At 42.7% G+C, this 15,301-nt stretch overlaps 23 non-coding genes across 23 annotated transcripts; all 23 read left to right on the forward strand.

Moving 5' to 3' along the window:
* The first annotated feature begins 1,233 nt into the window (after positions 1-1,233).
* TRNAG-UCC (transfer RNA glycine (anticodon UCC)) lies at positions 1,234-1,305 on the forward strand. The gene has a single exon. It is a non-coding gene; the product is annotated as a tRNA-Gly (tRNA).
* A 1,504-nt stretch (positions 1,306-2,809) lies between these two features.
* TRNAG-UCC (transfer RNA glycine (anticodon UCC)) lies at positions 2,810-2,881 on the forward strand. The gene has a single exon. It is a non-coding gene; the product is annotated as a tRNA-Gly (tRNA).
* Positions 2,882-3,523: 642 nt separating this feature from the next.
* On the forward strand, positions 3,524-3,595 carry TRNAG-UCC (transfer RNA glycine (anticodon UCC)). The gene has a single exon. It is a non-coding gene; the product is annotated as a tRNA-Gly (tRNA).
* A 66-nt stretch (positions 3,596-3,661) lies between these two features.
* Positions 3,662-3,733, forward strand: TRNAG-UCC (transfer RNA glycine (anticodon UCC)). Its single transcript has one exon. It is a non-coding gene; the product is annotated as a tRNA-Gly (tRNA).
* A 1,497-nt stretch (positions 3,734-5,230) lies between these two features.
* Positions 5,231-5,302, forward strand: TRNAG-UCC (transfer RNA glycine (anticodon UCC)). The gene has a single exon. It is a non-coding gene; the product is annotated as a tRNA-Gly (tRNA).
* A 66-nt stretch (positions 5,303-5,368) lies between these two features.
* Positions 5,369-5,440, forward strand: TRNAG-UCC (transfer RNA glycine (anticodon UCC)). The gene has a single exon. It is a non-coding gene; the product is annotated as a tRNA-Gly (tRNA).
* Positions 5,441-5,512: 72 nt separating this feature from the next.
* TRNAL-UAA (transfer RNA leucine (anticodon UAA)) lies at positions 5,513-5,584 on the forward strand. Its single transcript has one exon. It is a non-coding gene; the product is annotated as a tRNA-Leu (tRNA).
* Positions 5,585-5,656: 72 nt separating this feature from the next.
* Positions 5,657-5,728, forward strand: TRNAG-UCC (transfer RNA glycine (anticodon UCC)). Its single transcript has one exon. It is a non-coding gene; the product is annotated as a tRNA-Gly (tRNA).
* Positions 5,729-7,082: 1,354 nt separating this feature from the next.
* TRNAG-UCC (transfer RNA glycine (anticodon UCC)) lies at positions 7,083-7,154 on the forward strand. Its single transcript has one exon. It is a non-coding gene; the product is annotated as a tRNA-Gly (tRNA).
* A 66-nt stretch (positions 7,155-7,220) lies between these two features.
* On the forward strand, positions 7,221-7,292 carry TRNAG-UCC (transfer RNA glycine (anticodon UCC)). Its single transcript has one exon. It is a non-coding gene; the product is annotated as a tRNA-Gly (tRNA).
* A 72-nt stretch (positions 7,293-7,364) lies between these two features.
* TRNAL-UAA (transfer RNA leucine (anticodon UAA)) lies at positions 7,365-7,436 on the forward strand. Its single transcript has one exon. It is a non-coding gene; the product is annotated as a tRNA-Leu (tRNA).
* Positions 7,437-7,508: 72 nt separating this feature from the next.
* TRNAL-UAA (transfer RNA leucine (anticodon UAA)) lies at positions 7,509-7,580 on the forward strand. The gene has a single exon. It is a non-coding gene; the product is annotated as a tRNA-Leu (tRNA).
* Positions 7,581-7,652: 72 nt separating this feature from the next.
* TRNAG-UCC (transfer RNA glycine (anticodon UCC)) lies at positions 7,653-7,724 on the forward strand. The gene has a single exon. It is a non-coding gene; the product is annotated as a tRNA-Gly (tRNA).
* Positions 7,725-9,078: 1,354 nt separating this feature from the next.
* On the forward strand, positions 9,079-9,150 carry TRNAG-UCC (transfer RNA glycine (anticodon UCC)). Its single transcript has one exon. It is a non-coding gene; the product is annotated as a tRNA-Gly (tRNA).
* Positions 9,151-9,216: 66 nt separating this feature from the next.
* On the forward strand, positions 9,217-9,288 carry TRNAG-UCC (transfer RNA glycine (anticodon UCC)). Its single transcript has one exon. It is a non-coding gene; the product is annotated as a tRNA-Gly (tRNA).
* Positions 9,289-9,360: 72 nt separating this feature from the next.
* TRNAL-UAA (transfer RNA leucine (anticodon UAA)) lies at positions 9,361-9,432 on the forward strand. The gene has a single exon. It is a non-coding gene; the product is annotated as a tRNA-Leu (tRNA).
* A 72-nt stretch (positions 9,433-9,504) lies between these two features.
* TRNAL-UAA (transfer RNA leucine (anticodon UAA)) lies at positions 9,505-9,576 on the forward strand. Its single transcript has one exon. It is a non-coding gene; the product is annotated as a tRNA-Leu (tRNA).
* Positions 9,577-10,079: 503 nt separating this feature from the next.
* TRNAG-UCC (transfer RNA glycine (anticodon UCC)) lies at positions 10,080-10,151 on the forward strand. Its single transcript has one exon. It is a non-coding gene; the product is annotated as a tRNA-Gly (tRNA).
* A 790-nt stretch (positions 10,152-10,941) lies between these two features.
* On the forward strand, positions 10,942-11,013 carry TRNAG-UCC (transfer RNA glycine (anticodon UCC)). The gene has a single exon. It is a non-coding gene; the product is annotated as a tRNA-Gly (tRNA).
* A 934-nt stretch (positions 11,014-11,947) lies between these two features.
* On the forward strand, positions 11,948-12,019 carry TRNAG-UCC (transfer RNA glycine (anticodon UCC)). The gene has a single exon. It is a non-coding gene; the product is annotated as a tRNA-Gly (tRNA).
* Positions 12,020-13,373: 1,354 nt separating this feature from the next.
* TRNAG-UCC (transfer RNA glycine (anticodon UCC)) lies at positions 13,374-13,445 on the forward strand. Its single transcript has one exon. It is a non-coding gene; the product is annotated as a tRNA-Gly (tRNA).
* Positions 13,446-13,511: 66 nt separating this feature from the next.
* TRNAG-UCC (transfer RNA glycine (anticodon UCC)) lies at positions 13,512-13,583 on the forward strand. Its single transcript has one exon. It is a non-coding gene; the product is annotated as a tRNA-Gly (tRNA).
* A 72-nt stretch (positions 13,584-13,655) lies between these two features.
* TRNAL-UAA (transfer RNA leucine (anticodon UAA)) lies at positions 13,656-13,727 on the forward strand. The gene has a single exon. It is a non-coding gene; the product is annotated as a tRNA-Leu (tRNA).
* The last annotated feature ends 1,574 nt before the right edge of the window (positions 13,728-15,301 follow it).

The following is a 15,301-nucleotide window of genomic DNA, read 5'->3' on the forward strand; positions in this document are numbered from 1 at the left end:
GATTCCCGGCCATCGCACGAAACTTCATATGTTATTCCAGTGTATCGCTATGAATTATAATATTTGTCACTATTGATTATATTACGATGGTGGTATAGTGGTAAGCATAGCTGCCTTTCAAGCCGTTGACCCGGGTCCGATTCCCGGCCATCGCACGGGACTGTATCTTAATATGTTATTCCAGTGTATCGCTATGAAACATAATATTTGACACTATTAGTTATATTGCGATGGTGGTATAGTGGTAAGCATTGCAAACTTCCTAGCAGTTGACCCGGGTTTGATTCCCGGCCATCGCACGAGATTTTATCTTTTTATGTTATTCCAGTGTATCGCTTTGAATTATAATATTTGTCACTATACATCATATCGCGATGGTGGTATAGTGGTGAGCATAGCTGCCTTCAAGCAGTTGACCCGGGTTCGATTCCAGGCCATGGCATCAGACATTATGTTTATATGTTATTCCAGTGTATCGCTATGAATAATAATATTTGTCACTATTCACCATATAGCGATGGTGGTATAGTGGTGTGCATAGCTGCCTTCCAAGCAGTTGACCCGGATTCGATTCCCGGCCATCGCACGAGACTGTATCTTCATATATTATTCCAGTGTATCGCTATGAATTATAATATTAGTCACTATATATCATATCGCGATATTGGTATAGTGGTGAGCATAGCTGCCTTCCAAGCAGTTGACCCGGGTTCGATTCCCGGCCATCGCACGAGACTGTATCTTAATATGTTATTCCAGTGTATCGCTATGAAACATAATATTTTCACAATTAATCGTATTCCGATGGTGGTATAGCGGTAAGCATAGCTGACTTCCTAGCAGTTGACTCGGGTTCGATTCCCGGCCATCGCACGAGACTTTATCTTTATTTGTTATTCCAGTGTATCGCTATTAACCATAATATTTGTCACTATGCATTATATCGCGATAGTGGTATAGTGGTGAGCATAGCTGGCTTCCAAGCAGTTGACTCGGGTTCAATAACCGGCCATCGCACGAGAGGTTATCTTTATGTGTTATTCCAGTGTATCGCTATTAATCATAATATTTGTCACTATGCATAATATCGCGATGGTGGTATAGTGGTGAGCATAGCTGCCTTCCAAGCAGTCGACCCGGGTTCGATTGCCTGCCATCGCACGATACTTTATCTTAATATGTTATTCCAATGTATCGCTATGAGTTATAATATTTGTCACTACGTTACATATCGCGATGGTGGTATAGTGGCTAGCATAGCTGCCTTCCAAGCAGTTGACCCGGGTTCAATTCCCGGCCATCGCACGGGACTGTATCTTAATATGTTATTCCAGTGTATCGCTATGAATACTAATATTTTTTACTATACATAATATTGCGATGGTGGTATAGTGGTGAGCATAGCTGCCTTCCAAGCAGTTGACCCGTGTTCGATTCCCGGCCATCGCACGAAACTTCATATGTTATTCCAGTGTATCGCTATGAATTATAATATTTGTCACTATTGATTATATTACGATGGTGGTATAGTGGTAAGCATAGCTGCCTTTCAAGCCGTTGACCCGGGTCCGATTCCCGGCCATCGCACGGGACTGTATCTTAATATGTTATTCCAGTGTATCGCTATGAAACATAATATTTGACACTATTAGTTATATTGCGATGGTGGTATAGTGGTAAGCATTGCAAACTTCCTAGCAGTTGACCCGGGTTTGATTCCCGGCCATCGCACGAGATTTTATCTTTTTATGTTATTCCAGTGTATCGCTTTGAATTATAATATTTGTCACTATACATCATATCGCGATGGTGGTATAGTGGTGAGCATAGCTGCCTTCAAGCAGTTGACCCGGGTTCGATTCCAGGCCATGGCATCAGACATTATGTTTATATGTTATTCCAGTGTATCGCTATGAATAATAATATTTGTCACTATTCACCATATAGCGATGGTGGTATAGTGGTGTGCATAGCTGCCTTCCAAGCAGTTGACCCGGATTCGATTCCCGGCCATCGCACGAGACTGTATCTTCATATATTATTCCAGTGTATCGCTATGAATTATAATATTAGTCACTATATATCATATCGCGATATTGGTATAGTGGTGAGCATAGCTGCCTTCCAAGCAGTTGACCCGGGTTCGATTCCCGGCCATCGCACGAGACTGTATCTTAATATGTTATTCCAGTGTATCGCTATGAAACATAATATTTTCACAATTAATCGTATTCCGATGGTGGTATAGCGGTAAGCATAGCTGACTTCCTAGCAGTTGACTCGGGTTCGATTCCCGGCCATCGCACGAGACTTTATCTTTATTTGTTATTCCAGTGTATCGCTATTAACCATAATATTTGTCACTATGCATTATATCGCGATAGTGGTATAGTGGTGAGCATAGCTGGCTTCCAAGCAGTTGACTCGGGTTCAATAACCGGCCATCGCACGAGAGGTTATCTTTATGTGTTATTCCAGTGTATCGCTATTAATCATAATATTTGTCACTATGCATAATATCGCGATGGTGGTATAGTGGTAAGCATAGCTGCCTTTCAAGCCGTTGACCCGGGTCCGATTCCCGGCCATCGCACGGGACTGTATCTTAATATGTTATTCCAGTGTATCGCTATGAAACATAATATTTGTCACTAATAATCATATTGCGATGGTGGTATAGCGGTAAGCATAGCTGACTTCCTAGCAGTTAACTCGGGTTCGATTCCCGGCCATCGCACGAGACTTTATCTTTATGTGTTATTCCAGTGTATCGCTATTAATCATAATATTTGTCACTATGCATTATATCGCGATGGTGGTATAGTGGTGAGCATAGCTGCCTTCCAAGCGGTTGACCCGGGTTCGATTCCCGGCCATCGCACGGGACTGTATCTTTATATGTTATTCCAGTGTATCGCTATGAATCATAATATTTGTCACTATGGATCATATCGCGATGGTGGTATAGTGGTAAGCATAGCTGCCTTTCAAGCCGTTGACCCGGGTCCGATTCCCGGCCATCGCACGGGACTGTATCTTAATAGGTTATTCCAGTGTATCGCTATGAAACATAATATTTGTCACTGTTAATTATATTGCGATGGTGGTATAGTGGTAAGCATAGCTGACTTCCTAGCAGTTGACCCGGGTTCGATTCCCGGCCATCGCACGAGATTTTATCTTTTTATGTTATTTCAGTGTATCGCTTTGAATTATAATATTTGACACTAATCACCATATTGCGATGGTGGTATAGTGGTGAGCATAGCTTCCTTCCAAGCAGTTGACCCGGGTTCGATTCCCGGCCATCGCACGAGACATTATCTTAATGTGTTATTCCAGTGTATCGCTATGAATCATAATATTTGTCACTATTCATCATATTGCGATGGTGGTATAGTGGTGAGCAGAGCTGCCTTCCAAGCAGCTGACCCGGGTTTGATTCCCAAACATCGCACGAGACTTTATATGTTATTCCATTGTATCGTTATGAATTATAATATTTGTCACTATATTACATATCGCGATGGTGGTATAGTGGTAAGCATAGCTGCCTTCCAAGCAGTTGACCCGGGTTTGATTCCCGGCCATCGCACGAGACTTTATATGTTATTCCAGTGTATCGCTATGAATTATAATATTTGTCACTATACATCATATCGCGATGGTGGTATAGTGGTGAGCATAGCTGCCTTCCAAGCAGTTGACCCGGGTTCGATTCCCGGCCACCGCACGAGGCTTTATCTTTATATGTTATTCCAGTGTTTCGCTATGAATTATAATATTTGTCATTATACATCATATCGCGATGGTGGTATAGTGGTGAGCATAGCTGCCTTCCAAGCAGTTGACCCGGTTTCGATTCCCGGCCATCGCACGAGACTGTATCTTTATGTGTTATTCCAGTGTATCGCTATGAATTATAATATTTGTCACTATACATCATAAAGCGATGATGGTATAGTGGTGAGCATAGCTGCCTTCCAAGCAGTTGACCCGTGTTCGATTCCCGGCCATCGCACGAGACTGTATCTTTATATGTTATTCCAGTGTATCGCTATGAATTATAATATTTGTCACTATGCATCAATCGCGATAGTGGTATAGTGGTGAGCATAGCTGCCTTCCAAGCAGTTGACCCGGTTTCGATTCCCGGCCATCGCACGAGACTGTATCTGTATATGTTATTCCAGTGTATCGCTATGAATTATAATATTTGTCACTATGCATCAATCGCGATGGTGGTATAGTGGTGAGCATAGCTGCCTTCCAAGCAGTTGACCCGGTTTCGATTCCCGGCCATCGCACGAGACTGTATCTTTATATGTTATTCCAGTGTATCGCTATGAATTATAATATTTGTCACTATACATCAATCGCGATGGTGGTATAGTGGTGAGCATAGCTGCCTTCCAAGCAGTTGACAAGGGTTTAATTCCCGGCCATCGCACGAGACTGTATCTTTATATGCTATTCCAGTGTATCGCTATGAATTATAATATTTGTCACTATACATCATATCGCGATGGTGGTATAGTGGTGAGCATAGCTGCCTTCCAAGCAGTTGACCCGGTTTCGATTCCCGGCCATCGCACGAGACTGTATCTTTATATGTTATTCCAGTGTATCGCTATGAATCATAATATTTGTCACTATGGATCATATCGCGATGGTGGTATAGTGGTAAGCATAGCTGCCTTTCAAGCCGTTGACCCGGGTCCGATTCCCGGCCATCGCACGGGACTGTATCTTAATATGTTATTCCAGTGTATCGCTATGAAACATAATATTTGTCACTATTAATTATATTGCGATGGTGGAATAGTGGTAAGCATAGCTGCCTTCCAAGCACTTGACCCGGGTTCGATTCCCGGCCATCGCAAGAGACTTTATATGTTATTCCAGTGTATCGTTATGAATTATAATATTTGTCACTATTCATCGTATCGCGATGGTGGTATAGTGGTGAGCATAGCTGCCTTCCAAGCAGTCGACCCGGGTTCGATTGCCTGCCATCGCACGATACTTTATCTTAATATGTTATTCCAGTGTATCGCTATGAGTCATAATATTTGTCACTTTACATCATATTGCGATGGTGGTATAGTGGTGAGAAGAGCTGCCTTCCAAGCAGCTGACCCGGGTTTGATTCCCAAACATCGCACGAGACTTTATATGTTATTCCAGTGTATCGTTATGAATTATAATATTTGTCACTATATTACATATCGCGATGGTGGTATAGTGGTAAGCATAGCTGCCTTCCAAGCAGTTGACCCGGGTTTGATTCCCGGCCATCGCACGAGACTTTATATGTTATTCCAGTGTATCGCTATGAATCACAATATTTGTCACTATGCATCATATCGCGATGGTGGTATAGTGGTGAGCATAGCTGCCTTCCAAGCAGTTGACCCGGGTTCGATTCCCGGCCATCGCACGGGACTGTATCTTTATAGGTTATTCCAGTGTATCGCTATGAATCATAATATTTGTCACAATACATCATATCGCGATGGTGGTATAGTGGTGAGCATAGCTGCCTTAAAAGCAGTTGACCCGGGTTCGATTCCCGGCCATTGCACGAGACTGTATCTTTATATGTTATTCCAGTGTATCGCTATGAATTATAATATTTGTCACTATACATCATATCGCGATGGTGGTATAGTGGTGAGCATAGCTGCCTTCCAAGCAGTTGACCCGGGTTCGATTCCCGGCCATCGCACGAGGCTTTATCTTTATATGTTATTCCAGTGTATCGCTATGAATTATAATATTTGTCATTATACATCATATCGCGATGGTGGTATAGTGGTGAGCATAGCTGCCTTCCAAGCAGTTGACCCGGTTTCGATTCCCGGCCATCGCACGAGACTGTATCTTTATATGTTATTCCAGTGTATCGCTATGAATTATAATATTTGTCACTATACATCAATCGCGATGGTGGTATAGTGGTGAGCATAGCTGCCTTCCAAGCAGTTGACAAGGGTTTAATTCCCGGCCATCGCACGAGACTGTATCTTTATATGCTATTCCAGTGTATCGCTATGAATTATAATATTTGTCACTATACATCATATCGCGATGGTGGTATAGTGGTGAGCATAGCTGCCTTCCAAGCAGTTGACCCGGTTTCGATTCCCGGCCATCGCACGAGACTGTATCTTTATATGTTATTCCAGTGTATCGCTATGAATCATAATATTTGTCACTATGGATCATATCGCGATGGTGGTATAGTGGTAAGCATAGCTGCCTTCCAAGCAGTTGACCCGGTTTCGATTCCCGGCCATCGCACGAGACTGTATCTTTATATGTTATTCCAGTGTATCGCTATGAATTATAATATTTGTCACTATACATCAATCGCGATGGTGGTATAGTGGTGAGCATAGCTGCCTTCCAAGCAGTTGACAAGGGTTTAATTCCCGGCCATCGCACGAGACTGTATCTTTATATGCTATTCCAGTGTATCGCTATGAATTATAATATTTGTCACTATACATCATATTGCGATGGTGGTATAGTGGTAAGCATAGCTGACTTCCTAGCAGTTGACCCGGGTTCGATTCCCGGCCATCGCACGAGATTTTATATTTTTATGTTATTCCAGTGTATCGCTTTGAATTATAATATTTGTCACTATTCATAATATTGCGATGGTGGTATAGTGGTAAGCATAACTGCCTTCCAAGCACTTGACCCGGGTTCGATTCCCGGCCATCGCAAGAGACTTTATATGTTATTCCAGTGTATCGTTATGAATTATAATATTTGTCACTATTCATCGTATCGCGATGGTGGTATAGTGGTGAGCATAGCTGCCTTCCAAGCAGTCGACCCGGGTTCGATTGCCTGCCATCGCACGATACTTTATCTTAATATGTTATTCCAGTGTATCGCTATGAGTCATAATATTTGTCACTTTACATCATATTGCGATGGTGGTATAGTGGTGAGCAGAGCTGCCTTCCAAGCAGCTGACCCGGGTTTGATTCCCAAACATCGCACGAGACTTTATATGTTATTCCAGTGTATCGTTATGAATTATAATATTTGTCACTATATTACATATCGCGATGGTGGTATAGTGGTAAGCATAGCTGCCTTCCAAGCAGTTGACCCGGGTTTGATTCCCGGCCATCGCACGAGACTTTATATGTTATTCCAGTGTATCGCTATGAATCACAATATTTGTCACTATGCATCATATCGCGATGGTGGTATAGTGGTGAGCATAGCTGCCTTCCAAGCAGTTGACCCGGGTTCGATTCCCGGCCATCGCACGGGACTGTATCTTTATAGGTTATTCCAGTGTATCGCTATGAATCATAATATTTGTCACAATACATCATATCGCGATGGTGGTATAGTGGTGAGCATAGCTGCCTTAAAAGCAGTTGACCCGGGTTTGATTCCCGGCCATTGCACGAGACTGTATCTTTATATGTTATTCCAGTGTATCGCTATGAATCATAATATTTGTCACAATACATCATATCGCGATGGTGGTATAGTGGTGAGCATAGCTGCCTTAAAAGCAGTTGACCCGGGTTCGATTCCCGGCCATTGCACGAGACTGTATCTTTATATGTTATTCCAGTGTATCGCTATGAATTATAATATTTGTCACTATACATCATATCGCGATGGTGGTATAGTGGTGAGCATAGCTGCCTTCCAAGCAGTTGACCCGGGTTCGATTCCCGGCCATCGCACGAGGCTTTATCTTTATATGTTATTCCAGTGTATCGCTATGAATTATAATATTTGTCATTATACATCATATCGCGATGGTGGTATAGTGGTGAGCATAGCTGCCTTCCAAGCAGTTGACCCGGTTTCGATTCCCGGCCATCGCACGAGACTGTATCTTTATATGTTATTCCAGTGTATCGCTATGAATTATAATATTTGTCACTATACATCAATCGCGATGGTGGTATAGTGGTGAGCATAGCTGCCTTCCAAGCAGTTGACAAGGGTTTAATTCCCGGCCATCGCACGAGACTGTATCTTTATATGCTATTCCAGTGTATCGCTATGAATTATAATATTTGTCACTATACATCATATCGCGATGGTGGTATAGTGGTGAGCATAGCTGCCTTCCAAGCAGTTGACCCGGTTTCGATTCCCGGCCATCGCACGAGACTGTATCTTTATATGTTATTCCAGTGTATCGCTATGAATCATAATATTTGTCACTATGGATCATATCGCGATGGTGGTATAGTGGTAAGCATAGCTGCCTTCCAAGCAGTTGACCCGGTTTCGATTCCCGGCCATCGCACGAGACTGTATCTTTATATGTTATTCCAGTGTATCGCTATGAATTATAATATTTGTCACTATACATCAATCGCGATGGTGGTATAGTGGTGAGCATAGCTGCCTTCCAAGCAGTTGACAAGGGTTTAATTCCCGGCCATCGCACGAGACTGTATCTTTATATGCTATTCCAGTGTATCGCTATGAATTATAATATTTGTCACTATACATCATATTGCGATGGTGGTATAGTGGTAAGCATAGCTGACTTCCTAGCAGTTGACCCGGGTTCGATTCCCGGCCATCGCACGAGATTTTATATTTTTATGTTATTCCAGTGTATCGCTTTGAATTATAATATTTGTCACTATTCATAATATTGCGATGGTGGTATAGTGGTAAGCATAACTGCCTTCCAAGCACTTGACCCGGGTTCGATTCCCGGCCATCGCAAGAGACTTTATATGTTATTCCAGTGTATCGTTATGAATTATAATATTTGTCACTATTCATCGTATCGCGATGGTGGTATAGTGGTGAGCATAGCTGCCTTCCAAGCAGTCGACCCGGGTTCGATTGCCTGCCATCGCACGATACTTTATCTTAATATGTTATTCCAGTGTATCGCTATGAGTCATAATATTTGTCACTTTACATCATATTGCGATGGTGGTATAGTGGTGAGCAGAGCTGCCTTCCAAGCAGCTGACCCGGGTTTGATTCCCAAACATCGCACGAGACTTTATATGTTATTCCAGTGTATCGTTATGAATTATAATATTTGTCACTATATTACATATCGCGATGGTGGTATAGTGGTAAGCATAGCTGCCTTCCAAGCAGTTGACCCGGGTTTGATTCCCGGCCATCGCACGAGACTTTATATGTTATTCCAGTGTATCGCTATGAATCACAATATTTGTCACTATGCATCATATCGCGATGGTGGTATAGTGGTGAGCATAGCTGCCTTCCAAGCAGTTGACCCGGGTTCGATTCCCGGCCATCGCACGGGACTGTATCTTTATAGGTTATTCCAGTGTATCGCTATGAATCATAATATTTGTCACAATACATCATATCGCGATGGTGGTATAGTGGTGAGTATAGCTGCCTTAAAAGTAGTTGACCCGGGTTCGATTCCCGGCCATTGCACGAGACTGTATCTTTATATGTTATTCCAGTGTATCGCTATGAATCATAATATTTGTCACAATACATCATATCGCGATGGTGGTATAGTGGTGAGCATAGCTGCCTTAAAAGCAGTTGACCCGGGTTCGATTCCCGGCCATTGCACGAGACTGTATCTTTATATGTTATTCCAGTGTATCGCTATGAATTATAATATTTGTCATTATACATCATATCGCGATGGTGGTATAGTGGTGAGCATAGCTGCCTTCCAAGCAGTTGACCCGGTTTCGATTCCCGGCCATCGCACGAGACTGTATCTTTATATGTTATTCCAGTGTATCGCTATGAATTATAATATTTGTCACTATACATCAATCGCGATGGTGGTATAGTGGTGAGCATAGCTGCCTTCCAAGCAGTTGACAAGGGTTTAATTCCCGGCCATCGCACGAGACTGTATCTTTATATGCTATTCCAGTGTATCGCTATGAATTATAATATTTGTCACTATACATCATATCGCGATGGTGGTATAGTGGTGAGCATAGCTGCCTTCCAAGCAGTTGACCCGGTTTCGATTCCCGGCCATCGCACGAGACTGTATCTTTATATGTTATTCCAGTGTATCGCTATGAATCATAATATTTGTCACAATACATCATATCGCGATGGTGGTATAGTGGTGAGCATAGCTGCCTTCCAAGCAGTTGACCCGGGTTCGATTCCCGGCCATCGCACGAGGCTTTATCTTTATATGTTATTCCAGTGTATCGCTATGAATTATAATATTTGTCATTATACATCATATCGCGATGGTGGTATAGTGGTGAGCATAGCTGCCTTCCAAGCAGTTGACCCGGTTTCGATTCCCGGCCATCGCACGAGACTGTATCTTTATATGTTATTCCAGTGTATCGCTATGAATTATAATATTTGTCACTATACATCAATCGCGATGGTGGTATAGTGGTGAGCATAGCTGCCTTCCAAGCAGTTGACAAGGGTTTAATTCCCGGCCATCGCACGAGACTGTATCTTTATATGCTATTCCAGTGTATCGCTATGAATTATAATATTTGTCACTATACATCATATCGCGATGGTGGTATAGTGGTGAGCATAGCTGCCTTCCAAGCAGTTGACCCGGTTTCGATTCCCGGCCATCGCACGAGACTGTATCTTTATATGTTATTCCAGTGTATCGCTATGAATCATAATATTTGTCACTATGGATCATATCGCGATGGTGGTATAGTGGTAAGCATAGCTGCCTTCCAAGCAGTTGACCCGGTTTCGATTCCCGGCCATCGCACGAGACTGTATCTTTATATGTTATTCCAGTGTATCGCTATGAATTATAATATTTGTCACTATACATCAATCGCGATGGTGGTATAGTGGTGAGCATAGCTGCCTTCCAAGCAGTTGACCCGGTTTCGATTCCCGGCCATCGCACGAGACTGTATCTTTATATGTTATTCCAGTGTATCGCTATGAATCATAATATTTGTCACAATACATCATATCGCGATGGTGGTATAGTGGTGAGCATAGCTGCCTTCCAAGCAGTTGACCCGGGTTCGATTCCCGGCCATCGCACGAGGCTTTATCTTTATATGTTATTCCAGTGTATCGCTATGAATTATAATATTTGTCATTATACATCATATCGCGATGGTGGTATAGTGGTGAGCATAGCTGCCTTCCAAGCAGTTGACCCGGTTTCGATTCCCGGCCATCGCACGAGACTGTATCTTTATATGTTATTCCAGTGTATCGCTATGAATTATAATATTTGTCACTATACATCAATCGCGATGGTGGTATAGTGGTGAGCATAGCTGCCTTCCAAGCAGTTGACAAGGGTTTAATTCCCGGCCATCGCACGAGACTGTATCTTTATATGCTATTCCAGTGTATCGCTATGAATTATAATATTTGTCACTATACATCATATCGCGATGGTGGTATAGTGGTGAGCATAGCTGCCTTCCAAGCAGTTGACCCGGTTTCGATTCCCGGCCATCGCACGAGACTGTATCTTTATATGTTATTCCAGTGTATCGCTATGAATCATAATATTTGTCACTATGGATCATATCGCGATGGTGGTATAGTGGTAAGCATAGCTGCCTTCCAAGCAGTTGACCCGGTTTCGATTCCCGGCCATCGCACGAGACTGTATCTTTATATGTTATTCCAGTGTATCGCTATGAATCATAATATTTGTCACTATGGATCATATCGCGATGGTGGTATAGTGGTAAGCATAGCTGCCTTCCAAGCAGTTGACCCGGTTTCGATTCCCGGCCATCGCACGAGACTGTATCTTTATATGTTATTCCAGTGTATCGCTATGAATTATAATATTTGTCACTATACATCAATCGCGATGGTGGTATAGTGGTGAGCATAGCTGCCTTCCAAGCAGTTGACCCGGTTTCGATTCCCGGCCATCGCACGAGACTGTATCTTTATATGTTATTCCAGTGTATCGCTATGAATCATAATATTTGTCACAATACATCATATCGCGATGGTGGTATAGTGGTGAGCATAGCTGCCTTCCAAGCAGTTGACCCGGGTTCGATTCCCGGCCATCGCACGAGGCTTTATCTTTATATGTTATTCCAGTGTATCGCTATGAATTATAATATTTGTCATTATACATCATATCGCGATGGTGGTATAGTGGTGAGCATAGCTGCCTTCCAAGCAGTTGACCCGGTTTCGATTCCCGGCCATCGCACGAGACTGTATCTTTATATGTTATTCCAGTGTATCGCTATGAATTATAATATTTGTCACTATACATCAATCGCGATGGTGGTATAGTGGTGAGCATAGCTGCCTTCCAAGCAGTTGACAAGGGTTTAATTCCCGGCCATCGCACGAGACTGTATCTTTATATGCTATTCCAGTGTATCGCTATGAATTATAATATTTGTCACTATACATCATATCGCGATGGTGGTATAGTGGTGAGCATAGCTGCCTTCCAAGCAGTTGACCCGGTTTCGATTCCCGGCCATCGCACGAGACTGTATCTTTATATGTTATTCCAGTGTATCGCTATGAATCATAATATTTGTCACTATGGATCATATCGCGATGGTGGTATAGTGGTAAGCATAGCTGCCTTCCAAGCAGTTGACCCGGTTTCGATTCCCGGCCATCGCACGAGACTGTATCTTTATATGTTATTCCAGTGTATCGCTATGAATTATAATATTTGTCACTATACATCAATCGCGATGGTGGTATAGTGGTGAGCATAGCTGCCTTCCAAGCAGTTGACAAGGGTTTAATTCCCGGCCATCGCACGAGACTGTATCTTTATATGCTATTCCAGTGTATCGCTATGAATTATAATATTTGTCACTATACATCATATTGCGATGGTGGTATAGTGGTAAGCATAGCTGACTTCCTAGCAGTTGACCCGGGTTCGATTCCCGGCCATCGCACGAGATTTTATATTTTTATGTTATTCCAGTGTATCGCTTTGAATTATAATATTTGTCACTATTCATAATATTGCGATGGTGGTATAGTGGTAAGCATAACTGCCTTCCAAGCACTTGACCCGGGTTCGATTCCCGGCCATCGCAAGAGACTTTATATGTTATTCCAGTGTATCGTTATGAATTATAATATTTGTCACTATTCATCGTATCGCGATGGTGGTATAGTGGTGAGCATAGCTGCCTTCCAAGCAGTCGACCCGGGTTCGATTGCCTGCCATCGCACGATACTTTATCTTAATATGTTATTCCAGTGTATCGCTATGAGTCATAATATTTGTCACTTTACATCATATTGCGATGGTGGTATAGTGGTGAGCAGAGCTGCCTTCCAAGCAGCTGACCCGGGTTTGATTCCCAAACATCGCACGAGACTTTATATGTTATTCCAGTGTATCGTTATGAATTATAATATTTGTCACTATATTACATATCGCGATGGTGGTATAGTGGTAAGCATAGCTGCCTTCCAAGCAGTTGACCCGGGTTTGATTCCCGGCCATCGCACGAGACTTTATATGTTATTCCAGTGTATCGCTATGAATCACAATATTTGTCACTATGCATCATATCGCGATGGTGGTATAGTGGTGAGCATAGCTGCCTTCCAAGCAGTTGACCCGGGTTCGATTCCCGGCCATCGCACGGGACTGTATCTTTATAGGTTATTCCAGTGTATCGCTATGAATCATAATATTTGTCACAATACATCATATCGCGATGGTGGTATAGTGGTGAGCATAGCTGCCTTAAAAGCAGTTGACCCGGGTTCGATTCCCGGCCATTGCACGAGACTGTATCTTTATATGTTATTCCAGTGTATCGCTATGAATTATAATATTTGTCACTATACATCATATCGCGATGGTGGTATAGTGGTGAGCATAGCTGCCTTCCTAGCAGTTGACCCGGTTTCGATTCCCGGCCATCGCACGAGACTGTATCTTTATGTGTTATTCCAGTGTATCGCTATGAATTATAATATTTGTCACTATACATCATAAAGCGATGATGGTATAGTGGTGAGCATAGCTGCCTTCCAAGCAGTTGACCCGGGTTCGATTCCCGGCCATCGCACGGGACTGTATCTTTATATGTTATTCCAGTGTATCGCTATGAATCATAATATTTGTCACTATGGATCATATCGCGATGGTGGTATAGTGGTAAGCATAGCTGCCTTTCAAGCCGTTGACCCGGGTCCGATTCCCGGCCATCGCACGGGACTGTATCTTAATAGGTTATTCCAGTGTATCGCTATGAAACATAATATTTGTCGCTGTTAATTATATTGCGATGGTGGTATAGTGGTAAGCATAGCTGACTTCCTAGCAGTTGACCCGGGTTCGATTCCCGGCCGTCGCACGAGATTTTATCTTTTTATGTTATTCCAGTGTATCGCTATGAATTATAATATTTGTCATTATACATCATATCGCGATGGTGGTATAGTGGTGAGCATAGCTGCCTTCCAAGCAGTTGACCCGGTTTCGATTCCCGGCCATCGCACGAGACTGTATCTTTATATGTTATTCCAGTGTATCGCTATGAATTATAATATTTGTCACTATACATCAATCGCGATGGTGGTATAGTGGTGAGCATAGCTGCCTTCCAAGCAGTTGACAAGGGTTTAATTCCCGGCCATCGCACGAGACTGTATCTTTATATGCTATTCCAGTGTATCGCTATGAATTATAATATTTGTCACTATACATCATATCGCGATGGTGGTATAGTGGTGAGCATAGCTGCCTTCCAAGCAGTTGACCCGGTTTCGATTCCCGGCCATCGCACGAGACTGTATCTTTATATGTTATTTCAGTGTATCGCTATGAATCATAATATTTGTCACTATGGATCATATCGCGATGGTGGTATAGTGGTAAGCATAGCTGCCTTCCAAGCAGTTGACCCCGTTTCGATTCCCGGCCATCGCACGAGACTGTATCTTTATATGTTATTCCAGTGTATCGCTATGAATTATAATATTTGTCACTATACATCAATCGCGATGGTGGTATAGTGGTGAGCATAGCTGCCTTCCAAGCAGTTGACAAGGGTTTAATTCCCGGCCATCGCACGAGACTGTATCTTTATATGTTATTCCAGTGTATCGCTATGAATTATAATATTTGTCATTATACATCATATCGCGATGGTGGTATAGTGGTGAGCATAGCTGCCTTCCAAGCAGTTGACCCGGTTTCGATTCCCGGCCATCGCACGAGACTGTATCTTTATATGTTATTCCAGTGTATCGCTATGAATTATAATATTTGTCACTATACATCAATCGCGATGGTGGTATAGTGGTGAGCATAGCTGCCTTCCAAGCAGTTGACAAGGGTTTAATTCCCGGC

The sequence above is a fragment of the Leiobunum rupestre genome, chromosome 1 (assembly GCF_980474605.1).
Source record: "Leiobunum rupestre chromosome 1, qqLeiRupe1.1.hap1, whole genome shotgun sequence".
NCBI classification, from domain to species: domain Eukaryota; kingdom Metazoa; phylum Arthropoda; class Arachnida; order Opiliones; family Sclerosomatidae; genus Leiobunum; species Leiobunum rupestre.